We start from the raw sequence: 24,975 nt of genomic DNA, 5'->3' as shown, positions 1-24,975 counted from the left end.
CTATCCAGAGCTCTCCCTGACTGCTCAAGTGGGCTTCCCCAGTCATTTAAGGCTGGGATTTGGAGCTCTTTCTTAGTCAGATGATGTTTTGCTATTATCTATCCATTGCACACACATGCATGTATGCATGGAAACACATGTGCTCATTCGAGTGTGTGCATGTGTGCGCGCGCGCGCGCGCACACACACACACTTGCTATTTGTTATTTTACTCTGGTCTGCTATAAACTTAATAAACTCACTCATTCAAAACTGAAAGTGTGGTGATCACAGACCACCCTGAGCTCAGTAAGGGAGGTAGCTGCCGTCCCTGAACCTTACCTACCCAGGCTTCTTGTCCCTTGTATACCTATGTGGTGGGGGCTGGGGAGAGTCTAACATGATTAAAGTTAAAAAGTAAGATGGCCCGGCCCTTAAGCAGGTCATCTTCTGACCCAAAGGTTCAGGAAAGCTCCCAGGCCTTAGTCACCTGGGTTAAAGGGCTAAAAGGCCACTGCTGAGAACAGGCTTCTGTGACCCTCACAGTAGCACAAGGTGACAGTTTGGTTTTAGCCTGAGAATTCACTAAGACAAGAGCTGGGTCACAGGTTTTGGCCCCAACTTCCTCTTCCTTGAGGAGAAGGAGACCTCTAGATAAACCTTTGAGAAGAGGCTATCTCAAGGAGGGCAAGGCTTTTCTTGCTGCTTAATTCAGTTCATTCAATACTCAACAAACACTGACTACACACTTATGGCAGGCACTGCAAGACACTCCAGTGACACAAGAAAACCGAGCTACTGTCTGCCCTGAGGGTCACTGAAAACCTTTTTCTATCCTAGATCCACAATGTTCATGGAGTGTATCCCCAGACAACTCTGGTAATCTTCATATGCCTGTGAATCCCACTGGGGGACACCTGTCCTCAGTGGTCTGGCGAGAGTCACACAGTACAAGGAGCAGGTCAGGGGGTTCCAACATGGGTGCCTGAGTCAGTCCCTCACCACACTACCTGCTGGCTGTCCACGCCAGAGTACTCTGCCTTAGGCTGCTTCTCAATGAGCTACCACAGTCCCCCCAGGTCCCCCAACCCCTCAGTAGGTCATTAAACCCCATAGGAGGAACTGTACCACATACCCTCTCCACCAGGGTGAGAAAGGGTAGGCAGAAGGCTGGGCCAGACATCCAGAATGCTGACTTTGCCTGTAGCTAGGACTGCTGGCCTCAGGGCAAGAGCTTGACTGGGTCAACCCATCAGTTGGACTCCTTGGCTGGGATAATCTAGACCTGTAACATTCAGCCTGCCCCCAAGGGAGCATGGCTCCCCAAGGACAATGTTCTGCCTAAGCACGCCATGGTTTTGACCTAGGACTCATGGACAATCAAATCATACCTGAGGCAAACATGCAGAGGTCACTACAAATCAAGAGCTTTGATATCAAGGCTGTGCTGGCTGCCATCTTAAACCGAGATACTTTCCAAGGGCCTGCTGAGTATGTCCCTCCTGAGCACTGAGTATGTCTCTGCCGAGCACTGAGTATGTCTCTGCCGAGCACTGAGTATGTCTCTGCCGAGCCCTGCGTATGTCTCTCCTGAGCACTCTGACAACCAGTGGCCACGCCGGGAACTTTCAAGGACTTCAGCCTCTGCACTTCCCTCTCTGCACCCTAGCAGTAGTTTTCTCACTTATGAGCACCAGGGGAATCGTGGGCATCAGACCCACCTCCCTCCTGGATTAGCCTCACTTTCTCCATACAGGATGCATGTTTAGCTGTCCCAACAGCCTGTGCTTCCACTAAACAAAAACACAGAGCAACCAACACGTGGAAGCCCAATGCCCACCTGGGACACCAGGCAAAGACAAAGTGAGCTCCGAGAGACATGGAGATAACCACAGGGTGAAGGAGGGATTCCCACCAAGTCTGACAGGAAGAGCCTTCACGCAAAGTGCTTTGTTCCTTTTCTAAAGGGGGCGGGGTGACGTTTCTACTGGGAAAGAATGGTCTAAAAATAATGCCGATGATTAGCTTGGGCATCACAAGCACCAAAGAACTGGGAGGCTAGACATGTATCTTCCTGTTCACTGTGGGTCAGCAGCACCCCTCCCCCACACCAGGGCAGAAAAGGCTAGAGAGCCATTTGACCATTCCAGCCTGTTGTAAAAGTAAAATTGAAAGGAGACCCTAAAAGCTAAGAAAACAGTCATTATAGATTCTCTATTTTCATTATTAGTTCTGGAGTCACTCAGAAAGCTCAGTGACTTCAGAGCACTGTGGACAGTGTCGTCCCTTTCCTGATTCTTAGTAACAAGTCTGGAACTTGTAGCAACCCAGAGACAGAGCTACCTGACCCCTTGCAGCTAGGAATGGGCAGACCTTCAGTTCCTGTCAAGAGATATAGAAGTGTGCTAATAAAGCTAATAAATTACATTCTTCCGCTGCAGTGCATGAAACCCATGACGCCATGCATGCTAGACAGGCATGGCACATGTTCTACCACTGAACTGCACCTCTAGTGTTTGGAGTGCCTGCACACTGACCTCCTGTAAACCACGTCCTACATACTCAGCCTCCTCCTCTTGAGGACAGCAGGGCAAAAGCTCTGACCACCTACTACGACATTCAGTACAGGAAACACAAATAAACGGTACTCTGACCAAGTCTCTCTTCTGAGTCTTTCTGTCAGAGACAACTATGCCAAGTCCCAGAGGCCTCCCCACTCTCCTTGTGTATCCGATGCACAAAGTATGGACAGCCTGCCTGCTGAGGGCTGGATGAGAACAGTACTGTTTCAGGCTTAAGCTTGGTGACTGGTCCATGCTTCCACAAAGAAGTCTTTAAGTAAAGCATCTTCCAGTCTACCCAGGGCTGCAGGCTAGGGTAAGAACACGTCCCTAAGACCTTTGAGCACAACAAGATCCACTTTGTTGCAGTTACTTTACAAAACAGTTTCTCCCTAATGTGACTCGCAGTTGACAAACCTGTAAAAAGCTGCCAACCCTGTTCTGGCCTGCCTAACTAGCAAGAGCAAAAAGCTTCACATACCAAACTCTTGTTTGCCACCCAAACATAGCTTGACTTGCTTATTTAGTGCAGGCAAATCAAGGTTCGGGGTACAAACAGGGCCTGGTTTCAGTCATTATACTTCTTAGCCCATGACCTTAGGTTCACGGTCTAAGCCATGGCTGCGGGTCACCATGGGAAACACCAGTATGACTCCTACCAGTTTCTTAGTCAGCCAGCCCTTGAGTATATAACACAGGTCAAACCCCACAATGCCCAGTGTGAATGAAAGGTGCAGTAATTGCTGCCCTCCACATTCATCTCACAGTAAACCCTGCTTAAAATGAGTCTTATGGCTTAGAGCTCTTAGTTACCAAAAGGCTGAATCTACACTGGCTGACAGACTTGGGCAGCACCGAGTGTGGCCTAGCACCCTGACAGAGTCAGAATATCCCCATGCAAATCCCCAATGCAAAGGGCCAGTGTTACACAGGACTCTGAGAAACTGAGGATAACTTGACACCCTGGATAACCCACTTGCCAAGCCAGTACCAAAGCCATGTGCAGGCACTGCTGGCTCTGACGGCTTCTTTCTCTTAAAGCCAGGACATCCTGACTCTTATCTTTGACCAAAAAATTAACACCTAGCTTAGTATTTGGCTAATTTTAAAAGTGATTAAATCATTAATTTGGCTCAAAAGAAAGATCTTTCTCCTCTCAGAAAGGTTCTCTAAAACATCATAAACTTCCAAGGCACCTGTAACAATGACCTCAGAACACATCTCAGGTGCTGGCTAGGTGGACACGAACTAGGCTATTAGCACTTCAAGTAAAAGCCCATGGACTTGCGTGCACGGCAGTGTTGAGGAGAGAGACCCAGGACTAATGTTTTCACCTCTGAGTATGTCCTGGGCTCCTGATCCTTCTACAAGGGACAGCACCCACCTAGTAACATTCCATTTGAGGTCTTTGCCTCTCTTTAATCACTTGTGCTGTAGCTGAGAGCTTTAACTCTCCTTTTGCAATGAATCAGGAATAGCTCATTGGAAAGAAGCTAGGTCACCAAAGTACCGGTGACAATCTTCACAGACATTGCAAAACCATCGCAAGACTCATAGGCAACCACAAAGTAACAATACAAAGCAATCTTGATCTTTAACAAAAAGAGCAAAGTGAAATCATTCAACACCTGACTTCTGAACATACCCTAAAGTTAGAGTAATCAAAACAGTATGGTACCTGCATAAAAACACACACAAGTAGAAGAGCTGCAGCCCACACACATGCAGCTAACAGGCTTCCTACTAAGGCAGCAAGAGCATAATTGGGGAGGTCGAGTGTCTCCGACAACCAGAGCTGGAAGACTGAACACACATGCGCAGAGAAGGAGTCAAACTCACTTATTGCCTAACACTAAAAATTTACTACAAGAAAACAACAAAATGCTTCGGAACATAAGGGTGGACACTTTTTTTATATGCCAAGAGATGAAAATGACCAGTGGGATTTCATCAAACACCCTCATTTCAGCAGGGTGAAGAAAGTGATGGGCAGCTGACAAAAAAAAAAAAAAATTGCAAGCTCACAGTAAATGGGAGCTGATGTACACAGGGACTCCAATAAGCCAACAATGAATGGCCCAATTCAAAGATGGGCCAATGAATGGCTCATTAAGTAAAAGAACTGGCATGCAAGCAAGGAGGATCTGAGTTCAGGTCCCCTGAACCCACATAAAAGCCAGGTACAGCAACCCAACCTATCATCTCAGTGCTGAGAGGCAGAGGCAGGAGAATGCTGGAAAGCCAGGCTAGCCAATGGTGAGATCCAGGTTCAGCCAGAGACCCTGTGTTAAAACACAAGGTGAGGAGCAGAGAAAGGTGTCTGACTTGGACCTCTGGGCTACACACACACACACACACACACACACACACACACACACACACACACACGTACACTGATATGAAGAGATTAGTTCTCAAAAGAGGATGTACAAATGATCAACAAGCATGTGAGAAAATGTTCAACATCACTAATCAAGAAAATGCAAATCAAAACCACAATGAAGTGTCATCTCACCCCAATTAGTTATCAAACAGGCAGAAAATGAGACTTGAGTTCCAGTGTTCAGAGGGCTGAGGCCAGATGATCAGCTGAGCCTGGGGGCTCAAGGCTAAACAAGAGACACAGACACAGACAGGCAGACAGACAGACAGACAGACAGACACACACACACACACACACACACACACACACACACACAAACTCGGGGGTGGGGGAGCTATTATTTAGCCATAAAAAAGGAAAAAGCCCTGTCATTCACAAGAGGACCCTGGATGAAATGTCAGGCACAGGAAGGACAATATTGTACACTCATGTGTATGTGGAATATTGCACACTCTTATGTGTATGGAATATTGAACACTCTTATTGTATACTTTTATGTATATATAGAATACTGTACACTCTTATGTGGAAGTTTAAAGGTGACATCAAAGAAGCAGACATATCAATATGGAGCTGGGGAACAGCTCAGAGGTCAAGAGCACTACCTGTCTTACACAGGACTCAGGTTCCATTCCCAGCAGCCACCTGGCAGCTCACAGCATCTGTAACTCCAGATACAGGGGATACAACACCCTCTTGGGCCACCACAGGCTTTGCCTGTACATGGTGCACAGACACGTAAGAGGCAAACACTCATATACATAAAATAAGATAAACCTATTTTAAATGTCTTTAAGAAGATAATACACCAGTGATTACTAGAGTCTAGGAAGAGCTTGTGTAGTTGAATGTGTGGGTTCAGTTGCCCAGAATGGCGGCTTCTAACGTTGTACAGCACAATGTGCTCATGATGGTTGACAACAATTTCAAAACATATTTCAAAACACCGAGTAGAGAAGACTGTGAATGTTCTAACACAACAGTGACAGACATGACCATTAGCCTCATCAGATCATCATGAATTTGTTTGAAATGTTGTGTACCCTCTGGCGTCAATCAGAAATAATACAATAAAAAGGGAAGTAACCTAGGCCAAAGTAGGGGACAGGTCATGGAGAGGTGAGTGGAGAACTCGGGTAATGGCATCTGTCCCCCAGGAAGGGAGCAGACCTCAGCAGAGGTCAAGCATGCATGCAGGCTGGGGTGGAGCAGTCCTATCTGCCCATGGGATTTGGACAGCAGTGCTGCCCCGAGTGGTGGGGAACTATAAGAAAGCCTCTGCAGGAAGGGATGAGGGGCAGGAGGGAGGCGGTCCGTGACCCATGCACACCGCCCCTCTCCACTACTCACTCTTGCTACTCCTGGTCTACAAGACTCAGAACTTCTCTAGAAAGTGATGCCAGAGAAAGTGAAAGGAGAAGAGGCTGGAGTCCGGGGAGCAGGAAAGCAGTACTTCCCCAAATGGGCACCGTGAGTGTGTGCATGTGTGTGTGCTTGTAGGGGGGGATGTGCGTGTGCATGCACGTGAGTGTGTGCGTATATGTGCTTGTGTGTGTGTGGTACCTGTGTGCATTGTGTGTTGTGTGTGTGCGTGTGCATGCACATGAATGTGTGCTTGTGTGTGCATGTATGTGTGTGTGCATTGTGTGTGTGTGCGTGTGTGTGTTGTGTGTGTGTGCATGTGTGGTGCGTGTGTGTGTATGTGTACGTGTGGTACGTGTGTGCATTAGCCCACTGTCAAGTGGATCAAGAACATGCAACAAACACTTCGCCCTTACAACCCTCAGTCACCACACCCCATTTGGTCATCTCGGAAGATTCAGAGGGAGGCAGAAACCGAAGGAAGCACCCTACATGGGCAAGGCAGGAGGAGAGGGAGGCTCAGGTACAACAGCACCGAGTCAGGTAAGTTGAGGGCAAAACCCAAAAGCACAAGCCTGTTCCTGTCTGTGGACATGGTCTCAGTGGGTGCTTAACCCAAGAGCAGCCCACTCACTCATCTCGCTCTTCAAACCAAGGCACCTTGACGTTTCTTACCATGCAGCCTCGCCTAATTAGGCTCTGCCCTATTTCATTATCGCCCAGTCACGTGATAGGACCATTTCCTCTGACATTTGCGTGTAGAACACAAAGCAGTATGGGGAAATGTGAAGACGATGGACACTTCACGGCACTCAGTGACAGACTCTCACAGCCTTCAGCAGAGTTCCAGGAAAACAGCTGACTCAGCAACCACTGAACTGAAAGATGGTGGACCCGGGCTCCTCCCCTTCCTTCACTCAATTTGCTCCCTGGCCCCTGCTGGCTGTCTCCACTTCTCAACACCACTCTTCTGCAACATTTATGTCCCAGGACAGACAACAGACCTGTTAGCACTTCTCTCTCCTCCTCACTCCTTTCTCCCTCCTACTCCCCTCCCTCTCTCAGACAGTATACAGCCCCAGCTACCCCAGAACTTGCCTAGGCTCACCTCCCACAGAGATCAGACTGCCTTTGCCTCAACCGTAACTAGGCCTTGGAGGCCATTTTAAAGGGGAGCGTTGGGGAGAAAACACTGTAAAGTGAGCCTCCACATGCGTGCCATGGCATGTGTGCCCACATAGACTCATACACTGTGAGGGTCTGGCCTAAGTGGCCAACAACCACAGACCACAGCACAATGCAAGACTAAAGGCTGCAGAGGTCTAAAGGCCCCGAGCTGCCTGCCTGTTCAGTAGCCCTGCTGCCCCTCCCTCTTAGCTCTGTGCTTGACACAGAGTTAGACACCCATGCTTTCAGGAAGTCGCAGGTCTTATCCCTAAGAAAGAACCATGTGTGCACACAGAGTCTGTTCCCCCTTGCAGCTAGTCTCCCCCTGCACACATCTTTAAGGTTTGACAACTCTTTACCAAACCCAGCAAGAGACACATTATTCCAAATACCTAAAATGTACACGCAAATAACTGTTTCATTTAAAAAATGCTTACCCTCCCCTGTAGGAAACACTTTCAATATTTGCTACTTTATTTCCAAAAAGTTTATAAAGTACTGACCACAACCTCAAGTGAATTTCAACATGGCCACCCTTTGAGACACACTGGCCCCTCCTCCAGGCTCTCTGGCCACCTCTTTCTAGTATCAGTACAAAGGGCCTAGAGTGTAATATGAGTCTCCTTTTCACATTGCTTTGGTGAACTAAGATGAGACACTAAGTTGAGAGGTCAAGAACTAGACATCCTCAGCTCCCTAACTCCAGGGAAAGTGTACAAAGGTGGGACGCTCTGAGCACAGTGTGGTGGCTGTTACTTCACCCAGACATGAGCAGGAACTGTGCTGGCGAAACAGGGACACACAACCGTCACACTAGGCGAAACCAGAATGCTACCAGCCACCACTGAAAGTCACCATCACTTGGGCTGTCTCCAGGCCAGTTCCCCAAACCCCTCTCGACCCCCTGCTACCCACACTGCCGACTCAATTTTGGAGAACCAGAAGTAGCAGAACTCAAGGGACCTCACATCTTAGAACACACTCAGAAATGCCCTCAGGGGTTTGTCAGCAGAGGGAGCCAGCCTGTGACACGCCCAGTGGACTCCATGCTTGTTGGGCTGAAGACAGAACCCGGGGCTGAAATGCAGTCTACAGGTTAGTGCCAGGTTTACAGGGGAGACACAGGCCACACTCAGGAGCTGGCAGAATGCAGGCACAAAGTGAGGCAAAAGCAAATCGGGTAAGCAGGGACCAGAGCAGAGGGGATTAGAAGGGAAGGGATCCTGCAGTCCCTAACCACTTGTCCATTCACATCATGGCTGACACCCAACATTACTCTCCCTTTAAGGAAAGCCAGTCCCATTTCCATCTGGGGTAGTCTTGGTTAAAAGAAGGAAGCAGCTTTTACACGTGCAGTGTGGCCACCTGGGGAGCTTACAGAAGAGAATTTCTGGGTCCCAATCCCAGTCTCAGAGTTAGAACCTGGGAGGGGCTGACACACTGCATTTCCAACTAGCTCTCAGGTGTTGCTGGTGCTGCTGGTCTGAGGAATACCTGGGTAAATTTGGTCTAAGCCAATCAGCACACAGCATTCTAATCTAGGAAAAACACAAGATCCTGTGCCACCCCCCCACCCCCCAGAGCAGAGAGAAAGATTGGGGTGCAAGACTGAGTGCCTGGCTTGTTTGTTTCCTTCCTTGTGCCTGACAGAAGCATCAAAACACTGAGTCCCACCAACCCTGGCAACCATCCTGCAATCACGAGGCAACAGTAGCAGTGAAGGCAGCCCAAGACAGGAGAGAAGAATCTAGGTCCCTGCCGAGACTGCTAAGCTGCTGACACCAGAACATTGCTGTGTTTACTTGGCAACTGAAAGCATCCCAGCCAGATACCCTCTAATCCAGAGCATCCCCCTTTCCCGAAAGGATACTCTTCTCAGAGATGTCCATTGCCTAAACGGACTCCTTCAGATGTCCAGAATTTACATGCCTAGCTCATCAGTCTTAAAAACCGTCAGTGAATCAGAAAACAAATCATTTAAAATGCAAGCAATGCAGGGGAGGAAAGAAAGTGGCCCACACCCTAGAGTGAATTAACCAAGCAGACAGTTTCCGTAACAGCAAACCCAGCTGCACAGGGCTGTGGCTAGAGGTGCAGAGCTGCAAGTGCATGGGTGTTCTCAGAAGACCTCGGCACCCCACCTAATCAGGTACAGCAGGAGGGGTGTTGTGGGAAGCAGATCAGGAGGACTCCCAGATGTGTGAAACAGGGAAGAAGTCCCAGGAATGGGGACTGGAAGGGACAAACACTTCCTCCACCCGTGTCCTCACCCCTCCTTCAAGAGATCAGAGGACACTCCTCTGTCTTCCCGACTCTGTCTTCATTCTTATTATGAGGAGAGGGCATGAGCCTCTTTGACCAGGGGATCCTCACTGAACAACCTCATAATAAAAGGCTGAATGCAGGTCAGGGCTTTGGACAAACACTATCAACCCAGTTGTGCAGATAAATGGGCATAGAGAGAATATTCTACTTGGAGGCCTTGGGACATTCAGCCAAGAATGCACGAAGTTCTAAGAAGAAATCTTACAATCCTTGGATGGAAATAAAGTAGTTTAGTAGAAACGGCACCAGAGGGGGACAGACTGGCTCTGACCCCACCTGACTTCTGTCGACGACATCAGGCAGGTGTCTGACCCCACCTCCTCTTAGCTTCCTTTCAAGATTGAGGCTGTCCAGTTGACAAGACCTCTCAGAGGATGCTTGGGGACAGACAACCTAGGTCTGGCATGTATGTGGTCAAAAAAGGCTGAGAAACCTTCTCTGGTAACACAAGACCAACCTAGTATGGAAAACCACAGACAAAGGCTATGAACAGGTAATTCAGAAAAGCTAAAAACTTTAACATAAAAAGGAATTCAATGATTTGGGCCATTTGGGAGACATGGTAAAAAAATAACATCGCTTAGGCCATTAGACTGGCAGAATTAAGAGGTCAATGCCACAGAGTTAAGGGGAAACAGATAATGGAAGGGCTCTGAGTTAGTGAGACTTCCTTGGGGAGTAATTTGGCAAAACCATTCACAAATACCCCTTGTCCTACTGATGCTACCAGGGGCCTACAAGACAGAAAGATGGGCGCTAAAAGGACCTGCTCTACAGTTAATGGGCTTTTACAGCAGAAATTGAAAAGGACCTACAAGCCCAACAATACCAGATGGTACAATGACTTACAGCACACATCTACTGTGGAATATGAAGCCCTACTTTCAAAGAAGGACAAGCACACCACATCAGTACACAGACAGCACTCTGGGACACCGCACAAAACTGAAAAGGCAAATCAGAGGAAATGGTATGTAATGTGACCACACTTAGGTTTATGTGAGCTGCAATTTAAACTTGTCACATTTTATTTTGAGTCACCAAGGATGGAACTCAGGTTGTCAGACAAGTGCCTCTACCTGCTGAACTATCGTGCCAGCTTGAACAAGAGCACTGGTCCGCTGACAAGGTCTTGAGGCCCTGTGACCCAAAGACTGGCCATGTAACTAACAGAACTCAGTGGCAGATACAAGCATAAACAAATGCGATGACATCACCTTCACTAACAACTACAGCTGGCATCCTGGAGTCTAAAGCCATTCTCCATGAAAGGAAGAGAGTTCTGGAAACAGCTGGTTCTGGGGCTGGGGTAAGGAAAATACAAACACACTCTCAAAGATTTTTAGCCAGAAAGGAAAACAAGGCCTTAAAAGAATGATGAGAACATGTTCAAAGCAAAAGGCCCCAAAGGCCAACTCTGGGACTTCTGAGTAATAAAGAAATAATAACAACAACAGATTAAAGTCTAATAAATGAGGCAACATTTCATGGCCCATGGATGGAACTCAAAAAGTAAGTGCTTGTTGGTCAAAAGATATTCTTTTTAATACATGTACAAGGAAACAGTTATTAGAAAATCCCTGCAACTCTAGTAAGATTCACGTGAAAGGCAACAATGGGCTCTAGCTATGGCTGGATATAAGGAGTAATAGTAACACTGTCCTACATCCCTGAGAGATACATATTAACCACAAAGGGGAAAATGTAACTTCTCAATGAGGCCCACAGCATCCTCATCCAGGTATCAAAGCTAACAAGCCTAGTGTCAAGTTTAATGAGGTAAGAGGCAGTCTCTGCCATCTGACAAGGCTGTCAGATGTTCCTGTAAGAAGCACAATCCTGAATCCAAGTATCAGGAAACCCAAATTGAGGGGCATTTTCTAAAACAGCAGTCTTCAAACATGTCAATGTCAAACATGACAATTCAATACAAAGAAACACCAAAAGAGACTGTAGCCACCAACAAACACAGAAGATAATACATTAGGGTAGGGTTTTCTTTAAAGAATATCACTGGAGCGATTTCCAAGAATTAAATAAGACCTATGCATTAAAGAACTGCAGAGTGTCAATGTCCATTTCCTGGATTTTAAGTACTGTATGCATAAATGTTTTAGTTTTTTATTTTATTTATTTACATTCCAAATGTCCTGGTCACCCCACCCTGAGTTCTTCACCTCATCCCCCCTCCCCTTTGCTTCTGAGAGGGTGCTCTCTCACCCACCCACACACCCATCCCCAGAATGTCTCATTTTTAAGAAATTCACCTCAAAAGCCCATGATCGGTGCTCCTGCTGACTGGAAAGAGCAAGGAAGCTACTCTTGTAGTGATATGACTGCAGATGCATAGTTGAGAGAAACACAGGCTTCTGTGACAGCCTCTACCCTGCCCCCACCCCAACCCTCAAAAGTAGCAGGCTAAACAAGAAGCCATCAAAACTCTTAAAAAGTGTGATAAAGATGCTGATGTCCCACCATTGATGGCTTCTGGCCTGGGTACAGGAGGGGGGAAGCATTATTTAAGGGGTAGGCCACTGGGAGTTTGAACATGCTCCAGTGAGTATAGAGACAACACAAATTGGACTTGGGTCGTTTGTTGTCACTTTGAACTTTTATTTTTTATTTTCTTGGGGAAGGAGGTCACAAGGGTAGGGGCCAACATAGGGAAATAAGTATAATCTGACTACATGATGTGATATTCACAAAGAATCAATGAAAGCATGTTGAAAAAAATAATAAATTTAAATAAAATTTAAAAAGAAAGAAATCCATCTAGAAATATTTAGAGGTACAGGGTACTAGGCATCAAGTTCATCAAGTTATGATTAAGTTATTTAAAAAAAAAATAGCAGGGCAGTTGTGGTATAAGTCTTTAATCCCAGCACTCTGGTGGCAGAGGCATGTGGGTCTCTGTGAGTCTGAGGCCAGCCTGGTCTACAGTGAGTCCCAGGACAGCCAAGGCACCACAGAGAAACCCTATCTTGAAGCCTCCTCCTACCCCATGAGAGAAAGTTAACAGAGACACAGTGAGATGCTAACATTAGGAGAATCTGGACCAAGGGCATCTAAAATATTTTATACTAGTTAAGAGAGCAGGGAGCAGTCCAGGGGTTTCTAAGGACTGGTTCACGATAGCCTTTTCTTTTTCTTAAGCACAGAGAGACAGGCAAAGTGAAGCAAACCCCCAAGGAGTGAATACCGTCTCCCTAACATGCTCTGCTCAGAGCCTCTGCTCCCAGGACCAGTCTCTCGAACATCAATCGAAGAAGCCTGAGATAATCCAGCTGCAGAAATGTGCTGTTTACAGTGTGGGTCGAAGCCTCCTGACACCATTAAGTAGTTGATGATGCTGAGAGCTTCTCTGGAAATGGAGCTGAGGAGGAGTTTTTCATTAAAATGCCAAACTAAGATAAAACAGCCCAGATGGAAAATCTCCCCTCTACTCTGAGTTCTTGAGCGGCTAAGCCATAGGGTGGAGACGGAAGTTAGTGGCGAAGTTAGTGGAAGTTGGTGGAGATGGATGCTGGTCCCCAGCGCTGCCTAGCCCCTTCCTTTGGTGCATTCAGGGGCTGACTGAGAATTCTCCAGAGTAGGCAGCATCATGCATACAAAGCTCCCGTGTTACTTCCTTAAGGTGATTTTTGACAACCAATATTGATCTTTTAACAGCAATGCTACAAAGTACCCAGTTTCCAAAACAATGGAACAAACTACAATGTATAGCCTAAACTGAGTCTGCCTGAGGGTCAGGGATTACCTAAGCAGATTCTGAAAGGAAAAGTAGCCAGAGAGACCAGTTAAGGAAGGATGACAAATGCTCTCACAGTAGGAACACGGCCCTAGGTTTCTCTCTATTTACCCAACATCCACTCAAGGAAGTCCAGTCTTTATGAGGACCATCCTAGTGACTTTGACTCTTTTCTATATCATGTGGACAAGAGACAGGGAACACCTCCTGGCAACGCTGTCCACACGCAGCGCCACCCGGGGAACACTGCGATCTCCTGACACCACCACAGGCAGACCTCCTCGAATGAGCACCAGTCCCCTTCAAAAGAACCAAATTATCCAGGAGAAGCCTTTTGTCAATGTACTCCCCAAACAAGGGCCCTAGCCCAGATCCAAAGCAAAAAAATTCCCCATCTTCATCAAGCAACTAGGCTTAAGTAGGACAGCCTATAGCTAACTGTTCGCTTCCTAACACCGGCAATTGGATTCCAAAACAAACTCAGCAAATGAGGTTCTGTTGACACTTCTTACAGATGAGGGCGTTGAGAACCTGAGTTAGCAAGTGACAGAATCTTCAGGATTTACACCCAGATCAGCCTGCTGTGTCCCCAGCCCTGTGATGTCCCTACTGTCCACAGAACCCACGGGGCACAGGAGTGAACCAAGCAGAATATCACTGCAACACCCCAATTTCCATGCCACCCCACCCCCACCCCCTTGGCTCAGAGGCCCTAACTGGCAGGTGACAAATCACATTCTACTCTTAGGCAATCTCTCAACACCAAACACATTCAGAGGCAAAGATTTACAATGGCCAATACTTCCTTCTTACCCAGAGAGTCATTTTCATGAACTGACAACTCCAGCCGGGAGGAACCCACCATTATGTAATGTCAGAGGGCAGGCGACAAGGGGCAAGAGAAACCAAGGCCCATCAACGCTCCCTCCCTTCGCCCACAAAGATATAAATTTGTGTCTGACATTTTGAGTGTTTCCGTGGCCTACACATTCATGACTGGCTTTGCACAAGACGACCACAGATCCCTGCAAACCTCTCAGGCCTCAATTCGCTCACTAGGAAAGCCAGAAGAATATAAAATACATAAAGCAAAGGTGAGGGAGATCCTGTCTTGGATGATGCGCGGACAGAAAAATGCTCGAAGAGTTGGGAGGACGCAGAGTCGGTGTCTTCCACCAAGACGCATGTTTATTTTTACCCGGTGTGTTGACACCCGAGATACCGCGAGGCCTCCACCGTTGGATGCCTGTGGGATCCAGCAGAGATGCTGCCGGCAGGCTCGATGTAGAGCATCACAGAGCTCCCCGAGAAGCCCGCGGCAAGGGGACCGCAAGTCTAAGACCGCGCTCCAAAGACGCGGCCAGAGAACCGCTAGACTGTGCCACTGCCATGACAACCGTGGGCGCCACCCGGCCAAATCCCCAGTGTATCCGGCTCCCAGCCACCCAGCTGGCTCTGCTAAGCCCAGCACCACTGGACCTAGCACGGCCCAGCTCGGCCCACCTACCTGGCGCGCCCCGGCCCGGACACTTGCTCAGTCCCAGCCTCCGTCCTCCGGGCCGCGCACCCTGGCCTCCGACCCACCGGCTGCTGCCCAGTCCTGAAGACTGGACGGGACTTGTTTTCTGGCCGGCTCGCTCCGGCCAGTGGCGTCCACCCCAGACCCGAACCCGCCGTCCCCTGGCAGCCGGAATCCTGCCACCACCTTCTCTCAGAACACGGCACACAGCCCCGCCCCGGTTCCGCCCCCTCACCGCGCATGCGCGCCCCACTCCCTGACCGACGCCCTGCCCCCTCCTCGCTGGCTCCGCCCCTGGGAGGCCGCTCCTCCCATAAGGTCCCACCCCTCTCCTGTGATGTCACCCAGGAGTGGGAGGTTTTTCCACCTTCACAAGCCCTGAGGCTCCTGCCCAGGGAACAAGTGATTCCAGAAAGGCACTGGAGGTCGGAAGTGCAGGTGTAGCTAATCCATCACTCAGCAGGCATGGCCATCAACGCGCTGCAATCGTTTGAACACACTTGCTTCCAGACCTGTACTACCCAAGAGATAACGGTCCTTAACACTTCCTCCACAAAATTCTATTTTCCTGTAGGGAGGAAGACCAGTCAGAACTTTCAGGAGATACGTTTGTTTAATTTTATTGTATTATTTGTTTATTTCCATTGAGACAGGGGCTCCCTGCCTCTGATGTTTTTGTGTTAACTCTGCTGAAAGGTTAACATTTCTACCTAAGGAAGGGAAACTTAACTGGACTAAACAAAAACACCTTTCAGCTTTTTCATCCATCATTTGTCTTCTTTGTTGTTGTTGTTGCTTGTTCTGTTCTGTTTTGGTTTGGTTTGGGGGGGCTTGTCTTTTGCTTTTGTTTTTGTTTTTTTTGAACAGGGTCACCAACTCACTGGGTAGCTGAGGCTGCCCTTGCAATCTCTTCATGATCCTGCCACTGCGCCCTAAAGATAACAGGTATACACTGCCACACCCACTTTTATCTTCTAAAGAGTAACTTATTACCAAATGCTTTTATTATTTCAGATGAGCGGGAGAAAATATTGACTGAACCTTAACCCTAAGACCAAACACCAAGAAACTCAAACACGCTTGTAAAAATTAAAAATATCGTCCTATTTTATTTTCTAAAATTCAAGTGACTTCAGTATAGCTGATTTTCTTCTGGTAACATTATTAACAGAAACCCCCCTTTCACTCTCAAAAGCATTCCCCAATCAGATAATAAATGTTATGGCCAGAGTCCTAATTTGCTTTTTGTTGTCCTGAGGTAAACTACTGGCCAGAAACAACTTGGGGAGGAAAAGGTTTATTTGGCTTACAGGTTACAAGTCAATTGTCAGGCAGGAACTTGAGGCAAAAACCTAGAGGCAGGAACTGAAGCAAACGCCAGGAGCTGAAAGCTATGTGTCCTGTGCTCTTCACAGCCTGCTTAGCCTGCTACTTATAGAACTCAGGACCAGCTGCCTGGGGTGACATCTTGTAGATCTTGTCCTCCCGAATCAACCATTAAGAAAATGTCCCACACAGGTGCCTACAGAGCAACTCGGCCCAGGTCTTTTCTCAACTGAGGTTCCCTCTTCCCAGAGGATTCTAGCTGTATCAACCTAATGACAAAGAGTGGCCTGTATAGCAATGCCATTTATAATCAAGCCGAGGAGGGTTTTCACTCCAATAGCCTCCAAATTTTTTCTTTAATTTATGAGTTTAAAAATAAACATTAATCTCGTTTCAACAGCCATTCAAGACAGCAATGACTCTGATCTGAGTTCCAGTATCTGTTCCTTGACTCTTGCACATTCTGAGTAATGTGAAAAGACCACCATGATCCCCAAGATCTAAATAACTAACTAAATAAAGTCTCCACAGCTTTTTGCTGTGCTGACGGACACCCCCATTCCACCGTAGAATGAAGATTAGCAAGGAAAGGCGGAGCCTCGACAAATACGGCAATGAGCTTGTCCCTACACATGACAATGTGACAGGCTTAGCCTTGGCACAGGGTACCAGTCTTTCAACATTCTTGACATTGCATCCCCAAACGCCGGCAATGTAAACATCTTGGTGAGAATGGAAATAATCCAAGGAGGCGAGAGCAGCCCTGTTTAAACCATCAAACTACAGAGATAATGCAATCCAAGAAATCACAATTGCCTCACAAATAAATCTCTCCTGCTGGAAGAAAGAAAAGGTTGGGAAATCCAGTGTCGGCCAGAGGGGGAGCTGTGTCCCAGAAAGAGACCTCATGCATCTCTCAAGACTTGTCAGAACACTGTGCAGCAGAGATCAGACAATGAGGAGGAACATGAGTGACCTTGGCCGGGTCTGCTCAGCAAGACAGATCTGCTGCTAGGCTTAAATGGAATCTTCATGTTGGGACCTGAGAAAGATGGATTGGGAGGTTTGAAGGTACTACAGGATGCCACTAGATCTTTCTGTCCCTCTGCCTGGTATCATCACACTGTATAAACGTGGTTTTGTTTTGTTTTTTTTTTTCCACTATCGTTTGTTGAATTGGACTATTAAGAACTTGTGACTGAGTCTAGTCTACCAGGGTTACCAGAGCTCAGGCTCTGACCCTAATAACAGCTTCATTTTTCTTCTCAAGATTGTATGAGGGAGCCAGATGGGCTTAGCAGGTAATGGCTAATGGTACTTACCATCAAGCCTGAGGACCTGTGTTCAACCCCCATGCTTCATGTGCTGGGAGGAGAGAACCAATTTCGGCAAATTGTCTTGAGTTCCACCACCCACCCATGAATGCTCTGTGGCACACACATGCACAGACACACACACACACACAAGCACATGTATTCGCATGTGTGTGTGTGTGCATACGTGCAGTACATATGCATGATTAAAAAGAAATCAGTACAAATATAAATTCCCAAGGCCCCCTTTAGACCCTGAACATGAGGCAAACTTTTTTTTTAACAGGCCCTATGTTGGGTAAAGAGAAGCATTATCAATTCAAACCACCTATGTATAATAAATAAATAAGGGCTGGGCTGAATATCACTAGGACTAGAACCTTCCTGCATGGGACTTTCTCTTTAGATCACGATGTTCATAAGCACGAGTAGTTTTGTTGGGAAACGTGTACACTCGAGCACCATGGGTTCTGAAGCACTAAAGAGCTGTGAAAGTAACACCCGTGTCCACCGAAAGGACCAAAGGGGCTATGCCCCCAAGACGTCGCATCAGCTGGACTTGTCTGGTAATGTCCCGGGTAGGACTTGTCTTGTCTTTAATGAACATGTCTAAGAACTTTCTCTTGGAAAATGGAGCCATTTCTCTGATCTAAAAAAACAAAAACAAAAAACAAAACAAAAAACAGCCATAAGTATTTAACATTGCAGCTGCCTGAGCTAAACAGAGGCTTTCTTAAAAACTTAAAGGGGCAGGGCAAATTGCAGCAGTGGGAAGGGTCCGTGAAGGAACTGGGGGGGGGGAATCAAAATACATTATATGCATGTATAAAATGCTAAAAAATTGCTTGTTTAAATTTTTAAAGGAGGGGTCTAGAGAGATGGCTCAGCAATTAGGAGCACTGACTGCTCTTCCAGAGGACCAGGGACCTAGTGTAAGCGCCCACATGACAGCTCACAACCATTTTTAACTGACACTACCAGGGAGCCAATGACCTCTTCAGGCCTCCACAGTCACCAGGCATGCATGTGGTGTATAGATATATATTCAGGCCAAACATCCATGCACATTAAAAGATCATTAATAATTTAAAAACCTTAACAAGGAAATGCATGAGATGAGATGTCCATGGCAGAAGGGGTTGAAAAGACGAGAAATATTTCTGAAATTCTTAAAGGATTTCCCCATGAACACAACGGAGCTCATGCCTGAGAAAGAGTTAAAATAGTCTCCAGTTTTCCACCTCAAACCTTAGAGAAAGCGGGATGTAAGCTTAAGGAATTTGTCAATGTCTGCCTGAGAATCCCAGCGTGCACACACACACACACACACACACACACACACACACACACACACACAGAGAGAGAGAGAGAGAGAGAGAGAGAGAGAGAGAGAGCGCTCCAACTCAAAACACAGGAAGGACTTGAGGAAATCTCCAGTCACCAGGGAGAGCCAGGAAGCTAACCAAGCAAGGAGCTGTGATGGTTTGGAGGTGACATGGCCCGACAGTCACGCAGACTTCCTCTTGTTCTGCTTGCTTGTTAATGTTCTTATTTTTAATACAAGAGGGTATTACTACATAGCTGTCCTGAGTGTGCTTTGTCAGAAAGGGACAGTTGTGTGCTTATGTCTTTCTATAATGCCAGAATGCACGGAGTAGCAAAACTCACAAAGTGCAGCATTTTCCTGGGCAGCAAATTGCCATGCGGTCCTGTTTTCCTTCCTAGCCCTGGCAGAGGCAAACACCTGTTCATATACTCTGGTCTTAATGACTGGTATTAACTCTCTGATCGCATATTCCACAGCGATAGATGTATGTGATGTATGTATATGGGTATGGAACGGCTACCGAGGGTTAAAAGGCGTGAGAAATCAAACCTGGGTGATGGACAGGAAGGCAAAGGCCGGGGGAGGGGCTTTTCCTGGTTTGCTTTCTGTTGCTGTGATTAGACACCATGATCAAAAGGAGCTTTAGGAAGAAAGGGTTTCTTTGGCTTACATGACCCAATCGTGATTCTTCACTGAGGGGCCGCAGAGCGAGAACTCTAGGCAGGAACCTGGAGGAAGAGACACTGCTTATTGTCTTGCTCAGTTCACTCTCTTGTACAACCAAAGACTACCTACCCAGGAATAGTACAGCCGTCAAAGGGCAGGACCCTCCCGGGCGGGACCCTCCCCCATCAATCACCAAAGAAAAATGTCCTATAGATGTATCTATAGCCTAATCGGATGGAGGCGCTTTCTCAGCTGAGGCTCCCTTGTGTCAGATGATCGTAATTGTGTTGACAGCATGGTAATTAACACGGGCTGTTAGGATTCTCTAGACTGACTGAACTTATAAAATGAACATATATCTATGGTTTTTATTAGAATGACTCACAGGCTGTGGTCCAGCTAACCCAACAATGGCTGCCTATGAACAGAACGTCCAAGAATCCAGTAGGTCATTCACGGGACTAGACGTCTCAGCTGGTCTTCTGTATTTTCCAGAATCCCAAGTAAGTAGGCTCTGTCTTAGTCAGGGTTTCTATTCCTGCACAAAACATCATGACCAAGAAGCAAGTTGGGGAGGAGAGGGTTTATTCAGTTCATACTTCCGCATTGCTGTTCATCACCAAAGGAAGTCAGGACTGGAACTCAAGCAGGTCAGGAAGCAGGAGCTGATGCAGAGGTCATGGAGGGATGTTACTTACTGGCTTGCTTCCCCTGGCTTGCTCAGCTTGCTTTCTTATAGAACCCAGGCCACCAGCCCAGGGATGGCACCACCCACAATGGGCCCTTCCCTCCTTGATCATTGAAAAATGCCTTAAAGCTGAATCTCATGGAGGCCTTTCCTCAAGGGAGGCTCCTTTCTCTGCGATAACTCCAACTTGTGTCAAGTTGACCAAAAACCAGTCAGTACAACTGACCCCTTGTCAACTTGACACACAAACAGATCACTATTAAGCCTCAACTCTTACTTTCTTATTGATCCCCAAGATCTAAATAACTTTAGAAGTCCCATAGTCTTTACATATTAAAATTTCAATCCCTTTAAAATATCTAATATATTTTAAAGTTCGAAGTCCTTTTATAATTCAAAGTCTCTTAACTGTGGGCTCCACTAAAATACTTTCTTACTTTAAGGGAGAAAAATATCAAGGCACAGTCACAATCAAAAGCAAAATCAAACTCTGACCTTCCAATGTCCGGGATCCACTCACGATCTTCTGGGATCCTCCAAGAGCTTGCATCACTTCTCCAGCTCTGCCCTTTGTAGCTCACACCTTGTCTTCTAGGCTCCAGATGCCTGTTCTCCACTGCTGCTGCTGCTGCTCTTGGTGGTCGTCTCATGGCACTGGCATCTCCAAAACTCTGCTGTCTTCCACTGCAACTGGACTGCGCTTTCACAAACAGCCTCTCATCGGCTCTTTTCATGGTGTTAAGTCTCAACTTCTCCACACATCCCTTTCAGTCCTGGGCCTTCAACTGCCACTGAGGCTGCACCTTCACCAATGACCTCTCCTGGTCTCTCACAGTTCCAAGCATCAGCTGCTACCCCTTCATGTTTCAAAAGCAGCACCACCTGGGTGACTCTTACACATTACCAAGTCTGGCTCCCAACATGAGGTACAACCGGGACTCTGGAACATCGCTTCTCTGAGCTCTCAGAAAACACTTCCCAGAAGATTTCACCTTAGTGATGCTGGTCTCTTCATAATCACTGCTAACTTCTTAGCTCCAGCTAACCAGCATCAATTGTCCCAGTAATGCAAAGGTTTCGCTGTAGTAGTTCTGGTATCTCGTTAATCACAGCTGATTCTTCAGCCCCAGCTAACCAAAACCACAGAATCTTCACGATCAAAACAGCAATAGCCCTGATAAGAGTCTTTAATCTTCCCTGTGAAATTTCACAAGCCAGGCCTCCATGTTCTCAACATTATCTTCCAAGCTCCTGCAGAACATCCCACAGAGCTCTTAACATCCCAATGGCTGTTCCAGCCCAAAGTTCCAAAGTCCTTCCACAGTCCTTCTCAACATGGTCAGGTTGTCACAGGAATACCCCACTACGCTGGTACCAATTTGTCTTAGTCAAGGTTTCTATTCCTGCACAAAACATCATGACCAAGAAGCAAGTTGAGGAGAAAAGGGTTTATTCAGCTTACACTTCCATGTTGCTGTTCATCACCAAAGGAAGTCGGGACAGGAACTCAAGCAGGTCAGGAAGCAGGAGCTGATGCAGAGGCCATGGAGGGATGTTACTTACTGGCTTGCTTCCCCTGGCTTGCTCAGCTTGCTATCTTATAGAACCCAAGACCACCAGCCCAGGGACAGCACCACCCACAATGTGCTGGGCCCTCCCCCCTTGATCACTAATTGAGAAAATGTGTTCTAGCTGGGTCTCATGAACTCCAGCGTGTGTGGGGTTGGCACACAGAACCAGCCAGCACAGGCTCTAATGCCAGTGAAGGGTAGGCTTGCTAGTGATGGCAAGAGCAAACAGGCAGAGAGACTTCTTCCTTCCGTGTCCTTTCTATAAGCTGCCAGCAGACGGTGTGCCCCAGACTGGTATGTCTTCCTACCTCACAAGATCGGGTTAAAGGTGTATCTTCCCACCACGAATGATTCAGCTAAGCAAAAAATCCCTCACAGGTGTGCTGAACCAGTTTGGGGGGTTTTAGTTAATTCCAGACGTACTTAAGTTGACAATCAAAGTGGCCACAATCAGAATCATTAAGATGACTGTAGGCATACATTTTTATGCAATCTACTTTTAATAAACATTCAACCTCTCTTGCCCACCACCCAGCGGAGGTAGTGGAAGAAAAAAGTTTTTAGGATATGGGAGAAGTGGACCTGTTTAGCAATAGTTCTTTGGGGCCAAGCTTGATTTTTTTTTTTTTAAGATTTATTCATTTATTATATATAAGTACACTGTAGCTGTCCTCAGACACACCAGAAGAGGGCATTGGATCTCTTTACAGATGGTTGTGAGCCACCATGTGGTTGCTGGGAATTGAACTCAGGACCTCTGGAAGAGTAGTTGGGTGCTCTTAACCACTGAGCCATCTCTCCAGCCCAAGCTTGATTTTCTTTATCAGCAGTTCAGTCCCGTATCAAATACCAAACGCAACTCAGCAGCTGCCAAACAGTCCTCCCAGCAGGCAGACACCAGGCACGAACCAGCAGCTGAAGTTCATTTCTGAGGAAACCACAAAGCTCCCCAATTGGCCAGAGGCCTCTGAGTTGGCAAGAGCCTGCAGGAACCTCAGGAGCATTTCTTCGGTTTCTCTCAATGACGGCATTGCCACATGTAGAGCTCAACAATGCTATGTAAGACGAACCAATACATGTATGTTGTTAGTGAAGAACTGAGGCAGAGCAGACCAAACCTGCCCCAACCCGCAGGGCAGTCAGTGGAGGTTGGGGACCACCTAGGAGAGAATGGGGGACAAGAGACACGAAGAAGGACGCCAAGACAAGAGTCTGATCAAGGCGCCAAATTTTATTTTTTCCCAAGGCTGAATTTATACTATAGCAGGGGTAACAGAAGGAGGGGGAAGCAGGAAACATCTACTCGAGCCAAGGACACTGCTTTTGTAGTCAGGCAATCGGCTGACGTCAGCAGGATGTTGGTTTCTCAGAAAGGTCACAAGTTTGTCGTCTCATTAGGCATCCTCACCATCAGATTTGTATTAGCCTTCTGCAGCTGGCTGGGGATTTTCCATCGTCCTGACCTCTTAATGAACCAGTCATACTTAACTCTAACTATAATATTAACATCAATAATGGAGGGTTTTAAGGGCATAGCTCCCAACACAACCAATGCCCCAGCTCTCACTGCCTGTGGGGTCATATTTATATTCCTTCATCACTCTTCCTTTCACGTGTCTGCTCCAGCAAAACCTCCTTCCACCTGTGTCTGCTCCAGCAAACCATCCCTTCATGTGTCTGCTTTAGCAAGACATCCTGGGCAACCCATCACTTGATATAACTGACTTTCCAAAGAAACCAGAAGTTCCGCTTCAGATGACAAACCTGGGAAGCTTCTGAAGAAGCTGTTTGCCAGTCAGGCTGATGTGAGTCACAGGTTCGAGAAAGGTTAGAGTCCATCTGCAGGGGCAAAGGGACAGATGACGCCCAGAGAAGCTAACTGGCAGACAGATGGAGAGCAGGCCCAGATAGGCAAGTCGGAGGATGGGTAGACACAAATCAGAATAGGATATGTCAAAAGCAGAAACCAAGCTTGGCTGACCCCCTAGCATAGTCAGGAGTTCCCTGCCTGTGAGTCCCTGCTGCAGGTCAGGGGGTCAGATAGTAGGAGGTTGGGAGACATTGCCTTCCAAGTGCTGTCTCCTCCTCCTCATGAGGGAGTTTCTACTCTTTCCTCAGTGTGGGATGTCCCATAAGTCCTCAAGCTTGCTTTCCCTGAGATGATTTTAATACTCTCATGTGCTCCTGCAGTCCCAATTCACCCTGCTAAATTTATAGGGCCACGTCTTTCCTACTCCCAGAAGTAAGCTATTTTATCTGTCTGTGACACCTAGGTTGTGCCGACAGATGTTCACATGCTCACACAGGTGCACAGTCTTTCTCCATCCTCAACCCGGAGTCAAAAGCTGCTTGTCAAGCAAGGCACAGTGTGAACAATCGCTCTTCTACACAAAGTTCAGGGGATGGCTTGATCGTAACACAAGGCACTGGGGAAGGTGCACACACCTTTAATCCTAGCACTTGGGTGTTGAAGTTATGTCCTGGTTCTTCCTCCCAGCCCCATGCTCCCAGAAATAAGACTCAGCCTCAAAATGTACTTCCAAATACCTTGGCCATATAGCTAGGCTCTTCTCTGACTAGAACCCTACCTTATTTATTTTAACCTACATTCCACCACGTGGCTGGTTACCTGTACTCAGGTACCGTGTGTCTGTCTCCTCACATCTTCCTAGTGAATCCCAGCCTGGCTCTCTCCCAGAATTCTCCCTGCCTCCTGGATGTCCCACTTCTATTTCCTGCCTAAGCCATAGGCCATGGGCTTTTTAATTGACAGGTGATGCATCCATGCAATACACGAGATAGTCTCTACACTTGTGTGGCAGAAGTCCTTCAGTTAAAGTATGCTTTACATAGTGAGTTCCAGGCCAGCCAGAACTACACAGTGAGACCCCACCTCAAATAACAGTAATAATAACTTTAAGGGGGAGATGAGCAAATATATCACTCAGTTTTCCTATCTCCACAGTAGCCATGGCTGATTAGAAAGGTTTTTTTTTTTTTTTTTATCCCAGGCTGACTGTGAGCTCCTGGCAATTGTCCT

The 24,975-nt window shown here is 47.1% G+C and overlaps 1 protein-coding gene across 1 annotated transcript in view; it reads right to left on the bottom strand.

Annotated features, from left to right (window-relative positions):
* Positions 1–15,258, bottom strand: part of Inpp4a (inositol polyphosphate-4-phosphatase type I A) — a 113,863-nt gene extending 98,605 nt beyond the window's left edge. Inside the window, exon 1 of the mRNA XM_032900947.1 lies at positions 15,033–15,258. The gene's annotated coding sequence lies outside the window, so the exon portion shown is untranslated. The remainder of the gene's footprint in view (positions 1–15,032) is intronic.
* Between the last annotated feature and the right edge of the window lie 9,717 nt (positions 15,259–24,975).

The sequence above is a fragment of the Rattus rattus genome, chromosome 4, assembly GCF_011064425.1.
Source record: "Rattus rattus isolate New Zealand chromosome 4, Rrattus_CSIRO_v1, whole genome shotgun sequence".
NCBI lineage: Eukaryota > Metazoa > Chordata > Mammalia > Rodentia > Muridae > Rattus > Rattus rattus.
This window is presented reverse-complemented; position numbering and strand designations above follow the sequence as displayed.